We start from the raw sequence: 19,836 nt of genomic DNA, 5'->3' as shown, positions 1-19,836 counted from the left end.
TGCCTGAAGAAAAAGAAAAGTTCATTTATGTAGTGAGCAAAGCAATTTGGAATTGCCTCATTTAGATAAAATTCATAATTTTGTTGCTAGTGGAACATTTACATATATGATATCACAAAAATGTTCAATGGCAGCCTTCTACTTGGAAATTAATAAGGTAATTTGTTCTTCATGCTTGAGAGGAATTTTGCCTATGAGATGGGTGGTGGTCTATGAAGGCTTTCTGACCCTGAGAGTCTGTGAATTTACGCTGCCAGAGTAATTTCTTGATGCACTCAATATTACTTGGATGTAATACGAAATGTAATTTGTTCCCCACAGAGGACATGGTTTGTAGCTCAAAATTTGCCTATGCAAAGTGAATTTCATAATGGCTTTATCTCCATGTATTTTTAGAATGACATCATGCGGCAGAACTATAAACATTCAAATGGAGAATCAAAAGTTGGGTCAGATAGTAACACCCCAGTCGATTTGGCTTTTAACTTTTCTGAGGGACTAGTATACATTCTCTTTCTTCCCTGTATCATTTTATTATGATGTCCACAGTAGCACAGAGGTCACCAAATGCTTGGTATGAATCTAACCAGGATTTGTGGCATTCTGAAACATCTTGAGAGACTTGGAGGGTCAGGTCTAAAGTCACAGAAGCTTAGAACTAAAAGGACCTCAAGGATAGATCCTGAGGACATTCAAGTAACTGAGTTGCTCACAAGTGCATGGTGGTAGAGAGATGCCTTGCTTCTTTCTCAAGGCCGTACACTTCCCACTGCTTTGAAGGAAGAAAAATTAAGAAGTTGTTTTGTCTATTCTGTCTTTGGGTAACATTGTCCTAACTATTCTTTAGTAACATACCACACATTACATGTATTTGTTTCTTCTTTCTGTGTCTTTTATTCATTGTGGCAGACAGACTCTAGGGCAGCTGCCATGATCCCCTACCTCTTGATATTCATGCCCTTTGATCTCCACCCTCTGAGTTTGGGCAAGACCTGTAACTTGCTTCTAACCAACTGAATGCATCAAAGGTAATGGAATATACATGGTTATATGTATGAGATTACCTTACATATGACTGTAAACCATCTTGATAGGAGACTCTTCCATAGCCTGCCTGGCCAGAGATGGCTTAGCTAGGTCCACTTCCTCAGAGTCTTATAAGGCTTCAGTCAAGGTATTGGCTAGAGCTGTGGTTTTATCTGAGGCTCAACTGGGGAAGGAACTGCTTCCAAACACATGTGATTGTTTGCAGTATCCATTCCTTGCATGCTGTTGGTTTGAGGGCCTCCGTTTCTTGCTGGTCAGTAGAAAGAGGCTACCCCCACGTCCTTGCCATATGGTGCTCTCCAGAGGCAGCTCACAACATGGCAGCTTGCTTTTTCAAAGCCAGCAAGGAAGAGACAGACTCGTGGTCATATTGGATATGGTCAGAAGACTCACTTATTTTAATTTTTTTAATATTTATTTATTTTTGAGAGAGACAGAGAGAGAGAGAGAGAGTGAACAGGGGAGGGGCAGAGATAAAGGGAGACACAGAATCCGAAGCAGGCTCCAGGCTCTGAGCTGTCAGCACAGAGCCCAACACAGGGCTCGATCTTATGAACCGTGAGATCATGACTGAGCCAGAGCTGGACGCTTAACCGACTGAGCCACCCAGGTGCCCCAGAAGACTCACTTATTTTAAGTTGCTGTATCTATTTGGGGTGAATTTGCACCCCATGATTTATGTTAAATTCTAAGGCTTGTGGTTATGTTCACCTTGACCATATCAATGTAAACCCATTCTGAACCTTTTTCATTAGTTACGTAATGATACGGTTCAGGAGCTTGTGGAGCATATTGACTGTATTGTGAATTCAAACAAATGTACTATGTTTTTTTAAGTTTATGTATTTATTTTGAGGTGGGTAGAAGCAGAGAAAGAGGGAGAAAGAGAACATCCCAAGCAGGCTCCGTGCCCTCAGCGCAGAGCCCAACTCGGGGCTCAATCCTATGAGTGGTGAGATCATGACCTGAGTTGAAATCAAGAGTCGGACACTTAACCAAGTGAGTCACCCAGGCCAAACATACTGTATTTTAAGCAAGGAAATTGTATGCACTATTAAATTATCAACGAACCTACCACTTGGCCTTTACTAGACCAGAGTGACTATCAAAGCAATAAATTTTAATTTTTGCTTGGCAAATCAATTTCACTGCCATGTTCTTTCCCCTCCTTCCTTCCTTCCTTCTCTCCAAATGTTACACAAAAATAAGGTAATATTTGGGCACCAATGCTCTTGGAATTTATGGTAATCTCTTATCCCACCCCCCCTCCCACCCCGCTGCTTCAGAAGTATGTCATGCTCTGTCCCTACAGTCATCTGTTTTATTTTCTGCATATTTCTTCCCAGTGACAGCTTTGCTTCTCCCTGCTTCCAACAGTGATTAGCTCACAAACTACCTTATGGTTGAGTCCAAAGGCTTTGCCCAAAGGGACACACAACTGGCAGAAACAGCAAAAAGAAAGTGTCCCTGTTTCAACATTAATAGGAAAACTTTTACCACAGCACCAATTATAACTTCTTTAGTTACTATGACATCAGATTTTAGTCTTGACAAAACTGATAAAGCTCTAGGCATTTATTATTGGATAGTCTCGGGATCCTTTATTTCCCCCTTCATTACATGGAAACTAGCACTGTTTTATTTTAGGTGCTTGGCAGTGACAAAATACCAATAGAGGTCAAAGCCAAATCCAGTGAAGGAAGGCAATCTGGTTTAGATTTTCCCACTGAACTTCACCAAGGCTGGGCTTCTCCTCGGAGATAGTCTGAACTGTTTCATTTCTGCCAGCATTATTGTAATTTCGCAAAGTAACTGTAATATTATTGTTTACTGACAATAGTCTAAGTAAAAATAAACTACTGGTGAACACAATTCAATTTTAATGACCTTAATGGGAAAGTTTTATTTCTATCCCATTAAGTATTCTCGTTCCTTCAAAGAATGGTTAACTTTTATGTCTTATTTTTATAATGTAGAACTCCTTCCTAAACTTCAACCATCTTTTCAGTGTTTCAACTAGGATTTAATATTAAAGTTTATTTTATTATTTATTTTTGTGGCAGGGAGAGGCAGAGAGAGAGGGAGACAGAGAATAAAAGTAGGCTCTGTGCTGTCAGCACAGAGCCCGACACAGGGCTTGATCCCACGAACCATGAGATCATGACCTGAGCTGAAATAGTCAGACGCTTAACCAACTGAGCCACCCAGGAACCCCATCCTACTACAGTCAGAGGTCCATCCTTTACCTGCATCCTTTCAATTCATCCTTCCAGGAGTTCTTATTCATTTTCATTAGTATGATACAATTCAAGTCCAAGGAACACAGTTCCCCACAGTGTGGTCGTCACCTAGCACTTCTACACGTTGTGAACAAAGCTAGACTTTTATTAAAGGTATCTATAAGGCGTTTAGGTGCAGTACATTCAGCTTGAACAAAAATATGCAGATTTTTGTTGCATTTTGTTTGACGACTTTGGCTTGGGATTCCTCTGTATTGTATACACTGAAATTCTTTGTAGGTGACTACAATAAAAAAATGTATTTTCTTCTATTTGCAAAACCCAAATAGTGGAAGAAAGCTGCACATTACCTTTCCCCGTGAGGCCTTTGACTTTTTCCCCTAATGCCTTTTGAGAGAGTCTATCATTAATTTTAGATTAGGAGCACAGAGCCTCTCTGTTCCCATAAAATGTTTTAATGCTTCATTTCTAGAGATGGGCTATATGGGGAGCTCTGTGAAGCTGTTCTTTGTGAGAAGTAAAATGCTTCCTCACAAAAAGAGAAGTAACGTTTCTGGTGAACAATGGAAGCCTGGCAAATGTACTTGGTGTTTGAATCAGAGTTCATGCTTTGCAAATGGGAGCATGGTTTGCTCCTAGAAACATACTACCCTGTGTCCGGCCATTTCTTGCCAACGTCAACCTGTGTCCTCTTTAGCCGCTTCACTACACTGCAGCTGTTATATCCTGACCACCATGGACTTCTTTCGTCCTTTCTGCCATTACAACAGGGTCATTCACTCCTCCCTTTCTGTCTCTTTTTTAAAGAAATCTTTTCCTCCCCCTCTCTGCCTGGGAATGTATATGTTCTTGCTTTTCCCTCACCAGATCTTGCTGAGCTCATTGTTTAGCCTATTCTTTCTAATATACAGGACTTTGCATTAAGGCTACAAATGAACAAGAAATGGCTGGGTCCAAAAACAATAAATCACTAAACAAAAGCAGGGAATGGGACTTTTTTTTTTTCATCTAGAGACTTAATTTCTTCACGTTTTCTTTGGTTTAATCTTTTTTTTAAATGTTTCTTTATTTAGTTTGAAGTGGGGAGGGCAGAGAGAGAGAGAGAGAGAGAGGGAGAGAGAATCCCAAGCAGCCTCCGCACTGTCATCGCAGAGACCAATGCAGGGCTCGATCTCACAGACTGTGAGATCATGACCTGAGCCAAAATCAAGAGTCAGATACTTAACTGACTGAGCCACCCACGTGCCCCTGGTTTCATCTTATTGCAGGCAACTTGTAATTTTCAAACATTCATATTAGTAAAGTTGGCTTTGACTTGATCCATTTTTATCAAGACTACCCCAAATGAGAGAGAGCTTTTGTCTCTCCCTTAAATACCATCAGCTTGTTTTTTCACTGCTTTTGCTTCTTCAGCTGGCTTCTCCACAGCAATAGGGAAATTAATGTGTCTTCTTAACCTTGTATGTAAAAACTCTTCTAGTCTTCTAAAAGTTTTTTAAATGTTTATTTTTGAGAGAGAGTGCATGCACGTGTGCACAAGCAGGGGAGGGGCAGAGAGAGAGAGAGAAAGGGAGACACAGAATCTGAAGCAGTCTCCAACCTCCAGGCTGTCAGTGCACAGCCCAATGTGGGGCTCAAACTCCCAAACCATGAGATCATGACCTGAGCCAAAGTCTGACGCTTTGGCGCTCCATCTTCTAGTCTTCTAAATAGGAGTCACCAGCATAAAAAGGATTTAGAAGTTTTCCTTATTCTTAGGTAAAATAAAATCAGTTGTCTAATCCTATTCATTTTTATTTTTTTAATCAAGGTATAATGGACCAGTTTCAGGTTACCACATAATGATTTAATATTTGTATATATTATGCAATGATCACCACAGTAAGTCGAGTTAACATCTGCCATCAAACATAGTTCTAAAATTTTAGTTTTTATTCTAAGAACTCTTGAGTTCTACTCTTTTAGCAACTTTCAAATACACATCACAGGGGCGCCTGGGTGGCTTAGGCAGGTGAGCATCTGACTTCGGCTCAGGTCATGACCTCGCATTTCATGGGTTCGAGCCCCGCATCCAGCTCTGAGCTGACAGCTCAGCTTCAGATTCTGTGTCTCCCTCTCTCTCTGCCCTTGCCCACTTGCACTCTGTCTCTCAAAAATGAATAAACGTTCAAAAATTTTTTTTCAAATACACATTACAGTGTCATTAACTATAGTCACCAAATTCTTTTTAGAAGGTGGGATATTAGTAAGGAAAATAATTTTATAGGCCACTGCTTCTCACACTTCAGTGAGCACCAGAATCACCTGGGGTTAAGACAGTTGCTGGGCCCTGCCCCTGAGATTCTGATCCCTGTGCTCCTGAGTCTACTGGTCATTAGACAGCACATGCAGCACGCCGAGTAGCCCCTCCAATCAAGGGATTCTCTAGGTTCCCCTGGATTGCTTCTCAAAGTGTTCCCCTAACGCAAAGAACAGATTGTTGATAGTAAGTGTGGAACGACTGACAGAAAATGATAGATAATCAATAGGTAACTAATAGAATCATGTGATGGATCCTAAGTAATAACAGCTTTTAAAATTTTGTCATTGGGGAGCCTGGGTGGCTCAGTCGATTAAGTGTCTGACTTTGGCTCGGGTCATGATCTCATGATTCGTGGGTTCAAGCCCCTCATCAGGCTCTGTGCTTCAAGCCCCGCATCAGGCTCTGTGCTGACAGCTCGGAGCCTGGAGTCTGCTTCGGATTCTGTGTCTCCTTCTCACTCTCTGCCCTGCCCTTGCTCATGCTCTCTCAAAATAATAATAAAATAAACATTAAAAAATTAAAAAACAATAAAGTTCTGTTGTTAAAATTAATAAGTTTTTACAGCATGGGTGCACACTACAAAAAATAAAAGGGCACTAAATATGTATATCACAAACTGATCTGTCCCCACATTCCAGATCCACGCTCCCACTTTGCCAAATCAACCGTGTTTAAGTCTCTTGTTTGAGTATCTGAATTTCACATTTTGAAAGAAGTTGAGAACTGCCCTCCACATAGTTTGTGCCAGTTTATACTTCCATCAGCTGTTATGGGGATGCTTATTCCTCCACACTTGAATGGTATTAGGCAATACCAAAATTTTGATCTGTCCATCTGATATGTGAAAAACAATATCTAATTTTTATCTTATTTTATGTTGTATGTAATCATGGGAGAAGTTAAACATCTTTCAGTTGCAAAACCGTGGATAATCTTTAATACAGATGGGTGACCAGTCTATAAACTCAACTTCATAGTTTCTTTTAAGCAAAAGTGTGTGCTTTTCTTGTTCACCTGTTGATAACTTCCTTTTGTTGAACCTTGCCTCCAAAAGTATTTCAACTACTTTTGAATAAAAAGAAATAAGTTTGGTGACCCCTGTGGTCTGCCCTATCCCTCATTTCCCCCAGGAAATTCTATTTATAAGCCATTCCTTTGGGAAATGAATGAGGTGACACATGTTTGCTGATGGTATTTTATACAGAAAATGATACATCTCCAAACCCAAGCTTTCCTTACGGGAAATGTCAATTTAGCAAAGTGTAGATGATAGGAAATTAAACTTTGACTCTGGTACCATTATGAAAGCTGAATTTTCCTCAGCTTGTTTATTGGTATTCACTTGAAAGAAACACACACACACACACACACACACACACACACACACACACACACCTCAGACTTTTTGAAATCAAATGCATTTCCTGCCTTCTTCTTTCCTCAGTGCTCTTACGACCAGCCTATTTATAGCCCAGAAAAGGAAAAAGCTCCACTGGAGGCAGGAAAACTAAGTTCAGAAAGAATAGGAGGAAGTGTGCCTGCCATTTAGCCAAACAACCTTTAATTCATTGAGCTCAAAGCCTAGCAGCTTCACTGTCGTTGTTAGGCGTAAACAGCTTGCAAATTTGAATTTTTTTTCTCTCCCCACTTTTGACCAGCACTGGGGCATTGAAGGTGATGGCAGTGTTTCAGAAGACAGAACAGAAATCTCTAGGTGTTTGCACACAGGGAAGAGAAACTTGTTAGGGGTTGGTGAAGTGGAAAGAGAAAATTCAAGAGAGGAATGAGCTTGATATGATTCCACGTCTGTGAGTTAAGGTAAGTGTCATTTTTAAGACTGTCCATTGTTATGTCTATAATGGATATCATGAGCAATGGATATTAGCCAGAGACAGTATATATGCTTTGAAGGCAGGTCCTCATGAAAAGCTCATAAGCTTATTTATATTTCTGAAGAAATATAGAAATCAGTCTCAGTTATGACATATTCAGTCTTTAACAATGATATATATTTTTTTGAAATAGTATTTGTTTCCTTAAGATAGCTTTATCTCCATTAAGCTTTCTTCAGTTTCGTGATCACCAGGGGATTAAATAGTATAAATACTTTTGCTGAAGATCATTTTTGAAAAATGATTTCTAGGATTTGTCTGTTTATTCTCTTCAAAGTGCTGATTAATGATCATGTACCATTTCTTTGATCAATACTGGTTTAGAATATATTTAAATCAGCTCTCAAACTTGTGAAAAGTTACTTAACTAAAAGTTAAATTTTGTAGAAAAGTAAGTGAAGATAAAGTTGTTGTTGTTGTTGTTGTTGTTGTTGTTGTTGTTTTCAACACAAAGCTTCTTCTCTGGGACATTCATTTTCAGACAAAGGAGGACTTTCTAGAAGCACCAAAACAACACTGAACAGCTATGGTGATAGAAACTGTTCACCATAATTTATTTACATTTAAGTTAGGATTTCAAAACATTGAATTAGCATGCATTTTCTGAGTGACCTGAAAAATGCCACTAGCTTTGGAAGTGGAAAGGTGGAAAGGTTAAATCCAAGAACAGTTGATGCTGCCCACAAAAACTTGGAAAGCTCCTAGGGACATTCCGAATTCTTTTAACATTCCTTGCCATCAGACAAGCGCATTTGTTGAAATGATGCACCATATTTGCATCCACCACTGATAACCACCCCCCATTTGTGTCCTGCAGTAACTTGATTGATGTCACAATGACAACAAAGGGATACGTCTCTAGTGGTCTGTTGAAAAGAAAGAGCAGAAGGAAACGTTGGCTGTTATTTTGGCTTATCCCAGTTTGAGACTGGTATGTTTAGAATCTGTTGCAAGAAGATAGCAAAGCTGGAAGCCAGAAAAGGCTGAGCCAGCCAGATTGTAACTGGTGCAAGGAGCCAAGACGTGGCTGTGGCTCCATGTGGACTTGACTGGCTGTTCTCCTTCCTAGGAGAGTTTAAGCGTTATTAGTATTTTTTTTTTCTGTTTAGAAAACTTACAATCCATTCCTTGGAAACTGTAGCAAAGTGTAGTATTCTTGAATAGAGAGAACCAGTTTTCTTAGTTGCTCTGAAACCATAAAAATAAAGACAGAAATAACATAAATCTGGGTAAATATGATAGATCTGAAGAAACAAGTAAAACAAACTCTTAGCACTTGTTTCCAAGACACTCCAGTGCCACAAAGTCAGTTCTGCATCCATTTTATTTTTTCCACCAAGTGAAATCCAGGGTAATCTGATTAATTTCCACTCCACGTGAGACTAGTGGTAGAGATGCTGCTTACAGTGGTCCTGGTTTCTGTGAGTGTTGAACTCGCTGCCCTTACAGTTTCAAAACAACTTTTTCATTTGAAAAATGTATATTTTTCTTTTTTTAAAACATATTTTTAATGCTTATTTATTCTTGAGAGAGAGAGAGAGAGAGAGAGAGAGAGAGAGAGAGAGAGAGCACAAGCAGGAGAGGGGCAGAGAGAGACACACACAGAATCTGAAGCAGGTTCCAGGCTCTGAGCTGTCGGCACAGAGCCCGATGTGGGGCTTGAACTCATGAACCGGGAAATGATGAAACTGAGTCGAAGTCGGTCGCTCAACCGACTGAGCCACCTAGGCACTCCCAAAATGTGTATTTTTCACTTGTATATTTACATTATGAGAATAAAAATGTCTTAAATACGATCGAAGATTTAACTAATAGAGACAATTAGGAGTTATGTATTTTATTCTAAGAACATATTTTTTTTTCACTTTAAGAAGTCTTATGCTTGGTCATTGGTTTCTGGATGCCCGCAGATGGTCATAAATGTGTTCCTGCAATGCCAGTTATTTAAAATAGATTTGGGGGGATTGTTAAATAGTTTTACCAGTTTCTTGATTTTTTTTCAAGCTCCTGAGTGTATTTTATGTTAGAGTTAGCTAATTTTGAAAACAAAATTATGAGCTTTTTTTTTTTTAAGGTTTTCTATTAATCAAATAGAAATCTGTTGCTTGGTTTCCAGCATGACTCTTATTTACTGTGTGTTACTGGTGACGTTATCAAGCCACCTCTGGCCCTCACATTTAAATATAAGTGAAATCAGATTACTGAAGAGATAGTGTGAAGTGGTGACAAATTTACATGTCACCATGTGTAACCCATGACTTATAGGATGCGTTGAAATGGAGTGTGGGGAGAAGCATGCCAAGTTCAGGCAGCTGGACCCACCTGGCCTGATGCTGTGGGACGGGGGGGGTTGCATATTGGTTTTAGTGTGTCTGGGAGCACCTCAAATCCAGGTAAGTGGCCGCTGGAGGTTTTCTTTCTCCTCTGCTCTCATCCCTTCACGCCCTATATTACAGGTTTACAGCAGCCCCACACCACACAAGCATATTTATGAAGTTTTCCTACTTGCACTGCAAACTTTACCTTTGATAACTCAACATTTACTCAGAGAAATGGAATTCTATAGGACACAAAGCATCTTATACCAAATTAATGATTAATATTAACCAAATTAGGGGCGCCTGGGTGGCTCAGTCGGTTGAGCATCTGACTTCGGCTCAGGTCATGATCTCGCGGTCCATGGGTTCGAGCCCCGCGTCGGGCTCTGTGCTGACCGCTCAGAGCCTGGAGCCTGTTTCAGATTCTGTGTCTCCCTCTTTCTCTGACCCTCCCCTGTTCATGCTCTCTCTCTCTCTCTCTGTCTCAAAAATAAATAAATGTTAAAAAAAATTAACCAAATTAGTGATGTACATAGTGGGTACCAGATAAGGAGGTCCTCCTGACTCAGGCAGGTTTCACAGAGGTATGAGGTTGAGCTGACCTCGCAGGGCGGAAGATCTGATGGTACTGTGAGAAATAAGTGTCTGAGATGAGATTGGAACTGTGTACGTGGGCAGGGATGGGAATATTCTTGGTGTGCCCAAGGAATAGGGTTGTCAGATGAAAAACAGGATTCCCAGTTACATGTGAATTTCAGACAAACAACAAACTTTTTTTGAGTGTAAGCATCTCCGATTGCACTGGTGTGTATGAAGCCTACTGCATGGGACTTACTTATTCAAAAATATTGTTTGTTGTTTATCTAACATTCACATGTAACTGGGTGTCCTCTGTTTTCATTTCCTAAATCTGGCAACCATAGCAGGGAGCTGTGTGTCAACAGCTTGACATAAGCAGAGGCAATAAGCATACGGAGCAAGAGAGAAGCGTCTGGAGGAGGTTGGGGTCAGACTGTGGTGGGACTGTAATGCCAGACAGAGGGGTGCAGAATCTAATTTGAATCCCCTGGGAAGCCAGTGAGGGGCTTTGACGAAGGAAATGACATCAGTGAGATTTGCCCGTTCAAGGCAGGACCTGGTGGGTCAAAGAGAGCAGGTTTCTGATGCCTGGTGACAACAGAGAGAAGGAAACCAGATGGAGACACATTAGAGAACAAATCAACATGTTTTGTAAACTAATTGTCTATGGTTATAGGAAGAGAGGAAGTGTTACAGAGGATGTTATGTTTTACTGTCTATTCTAAGAAATAGCCAATCAGAGAGGTAGCAGCAGGTCAGGGAGTTAGCGAGGAAGATGAGGATTTTGATTTTAGGTCTATTAAATTTGATGCTGTGATGGGATAGTCAGGTGGAAAGAGTAAGTGAACAGCTGGATGGGAAACAGCTTAAGAGGGAGGTGAGAAGCAGAAGAGATAACGGCCAGCATTTTCTTTTCTGCTAAGCCTTTCATGTCCAGTGTCTTGTTGAATGCTTACAACCACCTATGGGCAGGTTGTATCACTGGCCACATTTTATGAATGAGGAAACTGCAGCTCAGAAAGGTTAAGTAACACGTTCACCGCCAGCTAGCTAGTGAGAGACAGGTAGAGAATGGAACGCAAGTGTGTAAGAGGCCAAAGCCCATATGCCTGCTAATTCCCATGGAGAACAAGGAGGATCTGCTCTGGATTCATTTTTTTGCATCTGCAGAGATCTAAAGGAACCAACTTTCCATGCTGTTATCCGATTATTATTATTATTTTTTTTTTTGAGAGGGAGAGAGAATGCATGAAGAGGGGAGAGGGGTAGAGGGAGAGAGAGAATCTTAATCAGCTTCCACACTCAGTGTGGAGCCCTCCGCAGGGCTCTGTCCCACAGCCCGGGGTCATGACCTGAGCTGAAATCAAGAGTTGAATGTTCAACCAACTGAGCCACCCAGACGCCCCACTGTCACCTGAGTTTTAACTGGATTCCTGGTCTTCAATTTTTTCTAAGTGTGGTAGCTCTCAGAGTTATGCACCTTTTAGTTAATCTCCCCGAGGAAAGGGGAGGAGGTTATACTCAGATTTTGTGTTTATTTATTTGCACATTTATTTCCAAAATTGGTTTTCCCTTCAGTGCCTCATTTTTTACTTTTCGTCACCTACCTGGTGAATTAAAGATTATGCTGCAAACAGGCCAGAGAATGTTGAACTCCTTACTCTATCCTGGGTTGCCCTCTAGTGGCTGCCTCAGGTAACGACGCTCAGGCCAGGCAGGGACCACGCAGGCAGCCCCTGCTCCTTAGGAAACCAAATAGTTCAGAGAATCACTGCAGAATCATCTGTGGGTTCCTCAGTGGTTTGGAGGCTAGTTGTGCTAGGAGGTTCTGGAAAAGGACTTCGTGGAATTACGTACCCCCTTCCAGCTGGCTGGCCTGAAGGGCATTTTGAATAGACCAGTGTTATATTTATCTTAAACTTTGTAATCATTTAAAAAATATCACTTTTTTATCTTGTTAGGAAGGCACATATTATCAAGTTTGGTTATTAAATAGCTTTTAACGCACTTATGTGATTTTATTGTTAATAAATTTTCCTTTTATTCCAAATATTTACTTCAAGATACACAATATAGTTTTTAGTCAAAAGTGAATAATCTGTCTTTGAGGAATACAGCCTAAGGAAATATTCATAGATCTAGACAAAACTGTATATAAAAGAATGCTTACCTATTTGTAATGGACAAATTTTGGACAAATATACAGTAAAACCTTGGCTTGCAAGCATAATTTGTTCCGGAAACATGCTTGTAATGCAAAGCGCTTGTTTATCAAAGCGAATTTCAAGAACCGTTGGCACAGTTGTGATCTTGTGATGTTTGGCATCCCATACTACTCATATTGCGAGACATCATTCGTTTATCAAGTTAAAACTTATTAGAAATGTTGGCTTGTCTTGCGGAACACTCGCAGAAAAAGTTACTCGCATTCCAAGGTTTTATTGTACAAAAAAAAAATAAGGAAATTGTTGAGTAGTATTCCACAATGTGGAATTTCATATAGGCATCGAATTACATTAAAATATTTAATGTTTATACTAAATGCTAAGTGAAAAAGAGAAGGCAAAAAAAGTATATACATGGTATGATCTCACGTTCTTAAGAAATGTATATGTTTACATGAAAAAGCTGAGAGCTGAGCATTTATATACCAAAATACTAACAATAGAAGTCTCTAGTTGGTGGGATAATGGGGATTTTTACTTTCTACTTGTTTCCAGGACAAGCATGTTCCCCAAGATAAGCATGTACTACTCTTATAATCGGGAACAAAAAAACAGTTATGTTTTGAAAAAGCGGAGAGCTGAGTGCCAGTGTTCTGATTTCTTGCTGTCATGGCTGACAATCATGTAGGTGCTAATTCAGCTCCATTTACGGCCTCTCTGCCCAGTCAAGAGCTGTATCCTGTTTGGGACAGCATAATTCATTGTAATGGAAAAGATGATGATGCACTAGCCTGGTCTATGACTTCACTATATTCATCAGCAACAGGAAACAAAGACACACACTTTTTTTTTCATAATTGTTTTAGTAATAATTGACAATTGGAGGAAATGAATGGCAGAAAACAATTATGGGCAGACAAGATGGTCAGCAGATCAGACTGGGAAATGCAAAGGGGCCAGTCTCAGTTTTGTTCCTACAACGATTTCAGAACATTACAAAGATATTATTGTTTTGTTTTCAATCCACTCCTGAAATCACTGTTGTTTTTACCAGCAGTTACACAATTCTTTGCTGGCAGCAGTGACCCCCCCAATATGTTTTTGATTCAGTAATCCGGTAATCACACATCAAGGATTTGGAACTGAATTTTTTATGTATATCGATACTCAGGGCCAGTGTGAACTTCTCCCTGTGTGTGTCCACTAATAACGCTCTTTTATAATAAACTGGCCATTTGTGGCCCATACATGAAATTTTAAATGCTTCATTTTCTATTAAACTTTAAAATATCAAATCCATATTTCTCTTTTCTGTGAAATGATCCCTAGTCTTCATTTGAACAGCAGGGGGTTGGGGGTGGGGGTGGGGGTGGAACAAACAACCAAAACTCAAAATAAGTGAATTCATGATTCACTCTCTGGTGGAATGAGCACAATTAGTAACCGCTGAGCTGAAAATGAAGGCTGCATTCTCAACTAGGAAAGAGGTAAGTAAGGCAGGTGTTACATACACTGTGGTAACATTTCTCCACCCTAGTGGCTTCTGTCTGTGAGCATAACTTAACTGTCCTGCCGGGCACTGTTAAAATTCTTAGCATGGGGGAACTACACATGCAGGGCATGCTTTAACCTGTACTCCAAGTCATATTCTTCTCAGATTAGCCTGATTTGGAGTAAAATTCTGCAGCAGCTCTCGCTTCCAATCTTAAAAACCGCTCACTGGTCATTCTCTTTGTTGTGGAGACCTCTAGACCGGTGCTGTCCCACAGGAATATAATGTGAGCCACAACTGTCATGCTATGTTTTCCAGTTGCCACATTACAAAGATAAAAAGAAACGGAATTAATTTTTTAAATATAGTTTATTTTACCCAATATACCAAAACATTATCATTTTGACACGCAATCAATATAAAAGGCTATTACTGAGGTAGTCTACATTTTTTTTTTCGGTACTAAGTACTTGACATCCAGTGTGTACTTTACTCTTTGCATGTGTCTCAGTTTAGACAAGGCTCATCTTACGTGCTGAATGGAGTCAGGTGCCTGGTGGCCACTGTAGTAGACAGTGGGAATCTAAACAGAAGACCTATAGTGCAGCCACAGTAATGTAAATGGCATCTGAAATTTGGGCTGTGAGATTCCACTGTCTCTCCAGGACTCAGCCTTCTCCTCTGTGATGTACTAGCAAGCCACTCGAAGAGGGATCCACTGCAACTGAATAGTTGAATAACTGAAGAGCAAGAAAAGATGGCCACTTTTTGACTTTTTGCCTACTAGATCCAACTATTTTCCCTGTTAGAACAACCCAGCTGTTCGTTTAGACTGTGTCTGTAATAGATTCCTCAGTTGAGGGTAGATAGGGGTAATAGAGGTTTTTAAAAACTCCCAGTTTTTGAAATCTGGACTATATGATTGTTAAGAAACTTTATTTTATAACAATGTTTTCAAGTGAAGTTAGGCATAGGAATAGATTCCATTACACAGCCTAAAACTAACTTCCAGAAAGCATTATGAACATCGTGTTTCTAATAACTTAGAACTTGTGCAACTTAGCACAAAGAAAGAAATCTTTAGTAATACACACACACACACACACGCACACACACACACGCACTCACACACGCACACTCCTAACATTGTGATTGCTTGCTGATGTCTATTGTGCATTCTGCCTTGTCTTATTTGAAGAGAAGGAAGTATGCTTCAATAATCTTGTATAACTACTATGCCCTGGGGACTCTCATGCCAGTCAGCTGGAGCGATAAAGATAGCTCTGTGTGCTAAATGTAGGGATCCAAAAATAGAACTAGTGGAAGTGGATAAAACTATAAGACATTGTAGGTTCTTGTGGCCCCACCAATGGCAGGAACCTGGACACAAGAGCCCCAGAAGTCCTGGCGGCGAGTCCCAGCTCCCTAGAACGATCGTCGTTTGGGTTCATTGCTTATTCTGGGAGGGTTTGTTTAGGAAAGCCAGATGTAAAGCAGTCAGAAAACTCTAAAATCAAATGTACATGATGACCATCCATCGATTTACAAATTGGTAGTGCTCCAAAAGCTTGTTTGTAAGAATTTTCTTGGCCTTTGGAAGTAACTTTCCATTTTCCCCATAGAAACAAAGTCATAAATAGTGACTGGGTATGTGCACCTAAAATAACATATATTCTCAATGAAATTGTTGCAATGTATTTACTATATATTTGCAATGTATTACATTAAGTAATTCTTCTTTATTAATCATTATTATTTTATGAATACATGTTAGTTAAATTATTATAAGGCATTAAAAATTTTTTTTGAATGCTTATTTATTTTTGAGAGAGACAGAGCACAAGCAGGGAAGGGTCAGAGAGAGAGGGAGACAGAGAATCCTAAATAGGCTCCAGGCTCTGAGCTGTCAGCACAGAGCCCAAGGCAGGGCTCGAACTCATGAACCATGGGATCATGACTGAGCCAAAGTCGGACACTTAACCGAGTGAGACACCCAGGCTCCCCTATTCCTATGCATTTTAGTGAAATAAAATTGTTGTATCACTTCTACATTACTATATCATACATTAATAATATGTTAATAATTACACTACATTAATCCATAAATAGTATATGAATAATTAAAACAAAAAATATGCTGAATTAACTCAGAGTCACCTTACATCCAAAACATTGAGCACTGGAAGAGGAGCTAGCAAATGTCTGGTGTTGCACCAGGCTCAGGAACAAGCATCAAATATATATCCTACTTATTTTGTTCCTTAATGTTGGTAGGAAAGCAAATTCACCAAGAAGAACGAGGAAATAGATGGAACTCTTTACTAAGGAGGGTGCCTTACCTATGAGACTCTTAGGGGGAGAAAGCCTTTACATTTGTATGTCTAAACTTAGGATTTGCCTTCTCCTTAAGGATGCAGTACCCCTAGCAATGCTTTTAGTGCAGAGCCATAATTAGGATCCTTTCTCACTCCCAAATAGGGTGAGATTTTCCTGAGTAACATTTGGCCAAGAGGGAAGGTGGAGAGGAAGGCCACAGTGAAAGAGAATATGTGGGCACATGATACAGAGATTCGTGCACAAATGCCCCATTCTCCTGCAGGGAAAGAAAGGCAGAGAATGATGGACTCAACTTTGGATGGTTCTCTGTGCTTTTCCCTGAAGCCTTCAGGGTGGGAAACAGGAGGGGAGGGAGGGGTGTGCAGGTGGTCTCTGCGTGTTGGGTACGATTTCCAACTCAGTTTTTTGTATCTTCGTGAGTGCCATGAACTCTTGGATTCTGTGGATACCACCATGGCTCTTTCTAATCACCAGTAAATGAAGAGCAGGTGGTGAAGTCAGGCATTAACTGGCCTTTAGGCAAGGTCAAGAAGTCTGGGCTGAATGGGGCCACTGGTTGCCTTGACAAATCAGCAAGAGAATTCAAGGGCATGTGGGTCAGTTGACATTATGTATGTAGCTCAAGAACAGGAGTCTAGGCCAGGAGAACAATGGATTCCTATGACTTCTCTCTTTCGGAACACCTTCTTCCTATAATTCCTTCTGGCTGGGAACTGGGGCTGTCTCTCTGGTAACGGAAGCCCACTAACAGAGATCAAGGCATGCTGTGCCACAGGCTGCTCAAAGAGGCATGCTACATCTGGGGCACGCACATCTGTGTTCTCTGTATCCCAAACTATCCCTACGCCTCCCGACGGATGAGCCCATCCTTCTTCGATATCCTTTCTCTCAATTTCTTTTGCTTCTAGGACATTTTCTTTAAAACATCCATGATTTGGGGGCACCTGGGTGGCTCAGTTGGTTAAATGTCTGACTCTTGATTTCCAGCCTTAGGTCATGATCTCACGATTTTGTGAGTTCTAGCCCCACGCTGGGCTTTGTACTGACAATGCAGAGCCTGCTTGGGATTCTCTGTCTGCCTCTCTCTCTGTCCCTCCCCTGCTCATGCTTTCTCTCTTTCTCTCTCAATAAATAAATAAACAAACAAATAAATAAATAAAGCAAGCAAGCAAGCATCTATGATTTTTCTTTGCTCTGAGAACTACGACTCAGACTACCTAAATCCACTGCCCACACTAGTTACTCATTTGAACTGTCAAATTCCACTGCTGAAATTCTCAGTGTGTATTCTGGCACATACCACCTTCGTTTTCTCATTTCTCTCTCAAAGTTTTAAACATAAAATCAGATACTCTGTCCTCAATCCCATTATACTGAAAATATAATGTCAGAAACTTTCTGACTGATGCGGGAAATGATCTCTTCCCATTTTTATTCCTCTTGATTCCTGTACCATTTAATATCCTACAATTTTCCTCTGTTGAAATCTGAGATGCCACATTGTTCCCGATTTCTTCCAATCTTGATAAGGGTTTTTTTTTTTCTCTGCCCTCCATTGTAGCTGTTTACCAGGGGTCCTTGTCATCTGTGTTTGTCTAAATCCTTTCTCCCTCAGAGATCTTATTCATGGCTTCCATCTGTAAATAACTCTGAACTTGCTTATCTAACTCTGAGGGAATTTTAGCCCCCATTCTAGGTGCAGGTCTCTGTCTGTCTGTTTCTACTTGATGTTCCATCATCGTTTCAAACTTAGCACGTCCAAAACAAAAACCCTACCCTGTTTCCCTTATCTACCCGGCCTCCTTGTGTTCTTTCCTTTGATGGTGACATCATCCCATCTGGGTTGGAACCATTTTTCCTCTAACTTGTTCTTCACCTCCAGGTAACCCCATAAGTAGATCATCCTTCCTGTTAAATGTGTCTCATATTCCATTCCTCCCTTCCTGTCACTACTGCTTCCATTCTTGTTTGTTTGTTTGTTTGTTTTTACCTCAATCAAGGACTCTGTGAGCAGCCATCCAGCTGATTTCCTTCCCTCAGTCTCTCCCCTTCCCTCACACCCACCTCTCCATACTCCTGGGAGAATACTCTGTCTTGGAGAGTGTTAGGACTCTGTTAACAATTGTTAAGTAGACCCCTGTTGCTGGATGGTGAGCAAAACAGAAGTCCATACCAGAAACTGAAATAGATTTACTACTCACAGGTCCTGGAGGAGGCACTCTGCATACCTTGAGGGTCTACACGGGGAGGTCAAGGTAGGGTACAGGTACAGGACGAGGGCACATGCCTTTATTAGAGTCTGTGAGTGGAATGCTTTGGGGTTCCTGGGCTATGGCCAGATTGGTCGATTCAAACCAAAAAGAGTTTGGTAAGCTCCACCGGGGTCTTACCTAAGGGTAGCATGAGGGAAGGCCCTCGGAGGCTGGGGGGACTGTTTATCACAAGGGTCATTAGGGAAGTCCTGTTAGGAACTTACATGTACCTGTGACTCTGCAGGATATTATCCCCTCGCATGAGGGGCTAGTGCCTGTGTAAGGGCCCGCAGGCCACTTGGCCAAACAAAATGGATGCTGAGGCAGCAACACCGTGGAGTAACTTAGCTAAATTCTTGACAGAAGTCTGCAAACTGCCTGTGGTCTTAGACAAGCTTCAGTGAATGGAAATTCACTCAAGATAGCTATACTCGTTTTAAGAAAAATATGTCCTGGAAGCACCAGAAGTGAAGTTGAGAACGGCAAGGACCTCCCTCCAGAAACCAGGTGATCAGGGCCTGAGGCCATGACTGCTGGAACATGATGGGTTTTGCCATTCCTCAGAGGCTCTGCTCCCCTGGCCCCCTTGCTTTTCCTGTCTCACTGAGCACAGGAAGAAGGAGGATGTCCATCACCTCCTCAGTTTGAAGGTCCTTTTTGTTCAAGCACCAATAGAAATGGATAGATCTCCTGCTTTGAATTCCCCATTCTCTTGAGAAAGAATCTAATAATCAGACTGACCTAAACCTGCTTCAGGTGTATCAATTCCTTGTCTGGTCATTTATGACCTTGAGAGAGGAGGCACGGTAGTAGTCCTGAGGATGGGGACAGTTTTCAGAAGAGAGGCTTGTGCTATGTAAACCATCTCTTACACATCTGGCCATCGGATGTAATAGAGCATTTATTTTATTATTTTACTTCTCTCTGCCAGGTCCTAACCAATAATGTGTCTCCTAACTTTGCCTAAACATGTCGTGTGTTTTCCCTCTCTGCAGATTTCCCTGTGCTGATCTAGGCAGCTCAGGTTCCACCACACCCCCTTTTTTCTCTCAATCCAAATCCTGCAGGCTTCCAGATGTGGTACACATCTGCCATTTTTGACAAAGCCATCATCCGTCTTCAGGGACCTTGACCTCTTCAGAAATGCTATAACACACTGTCTATCTAATATATTGAATCACAGGATGTTTGATATATTTGGGATATTTCATT

At 40.8% G+C, this 19,836-nt stretch overlaps 1 protein-coding gene across 8 annotated transcripts in view; it reads left to right on the top strand.

The window, feature by feature from the left end:
- The first annotated feature begins 7,127 nt into the window (after positions 1–7,127).
- The window catches only part of RASGRP3 (RAS guanyl releasing protein 3), a 105,681-nt gene continuing 92,972 nt past the window's right edge, over positions 7,128–19,836 (top strand). For 4 of the 8 annotated variants that reach the window (XM_019827694.3, XM_045054698.1, XM_045054697.1 and 1 more), the window contains exon 1: positions 7,128–7,407. The gene's annotated coding sequence lies outside the window, so the exon portion shown is untranslated. The remainder of the gene's footprint in view (positions 7,408–19,836) is intronic. The other 4 variants (XM_011281146.4, XM_011281141.4, XM_045054696.1 and 1 more) reach the window with 1 other exon arrangement.

Source organism: Felis catus, chromosome A3 (genome assembly GCF_018350175.1).
Source record: "Felis catus isolate Fca126 chromosome A3, F.catus_Fca126_mat1.0, whole genome shotgun sequence".
Taxonomy (NCBI): Eukaryota; Metazoa; Chordata; class Mammalia; order Carnivora; family Felidae; genus Felis; species Felis catus.
This window is presented reverse-complemented; position numbering and strand designations above follow the sequence as displayed.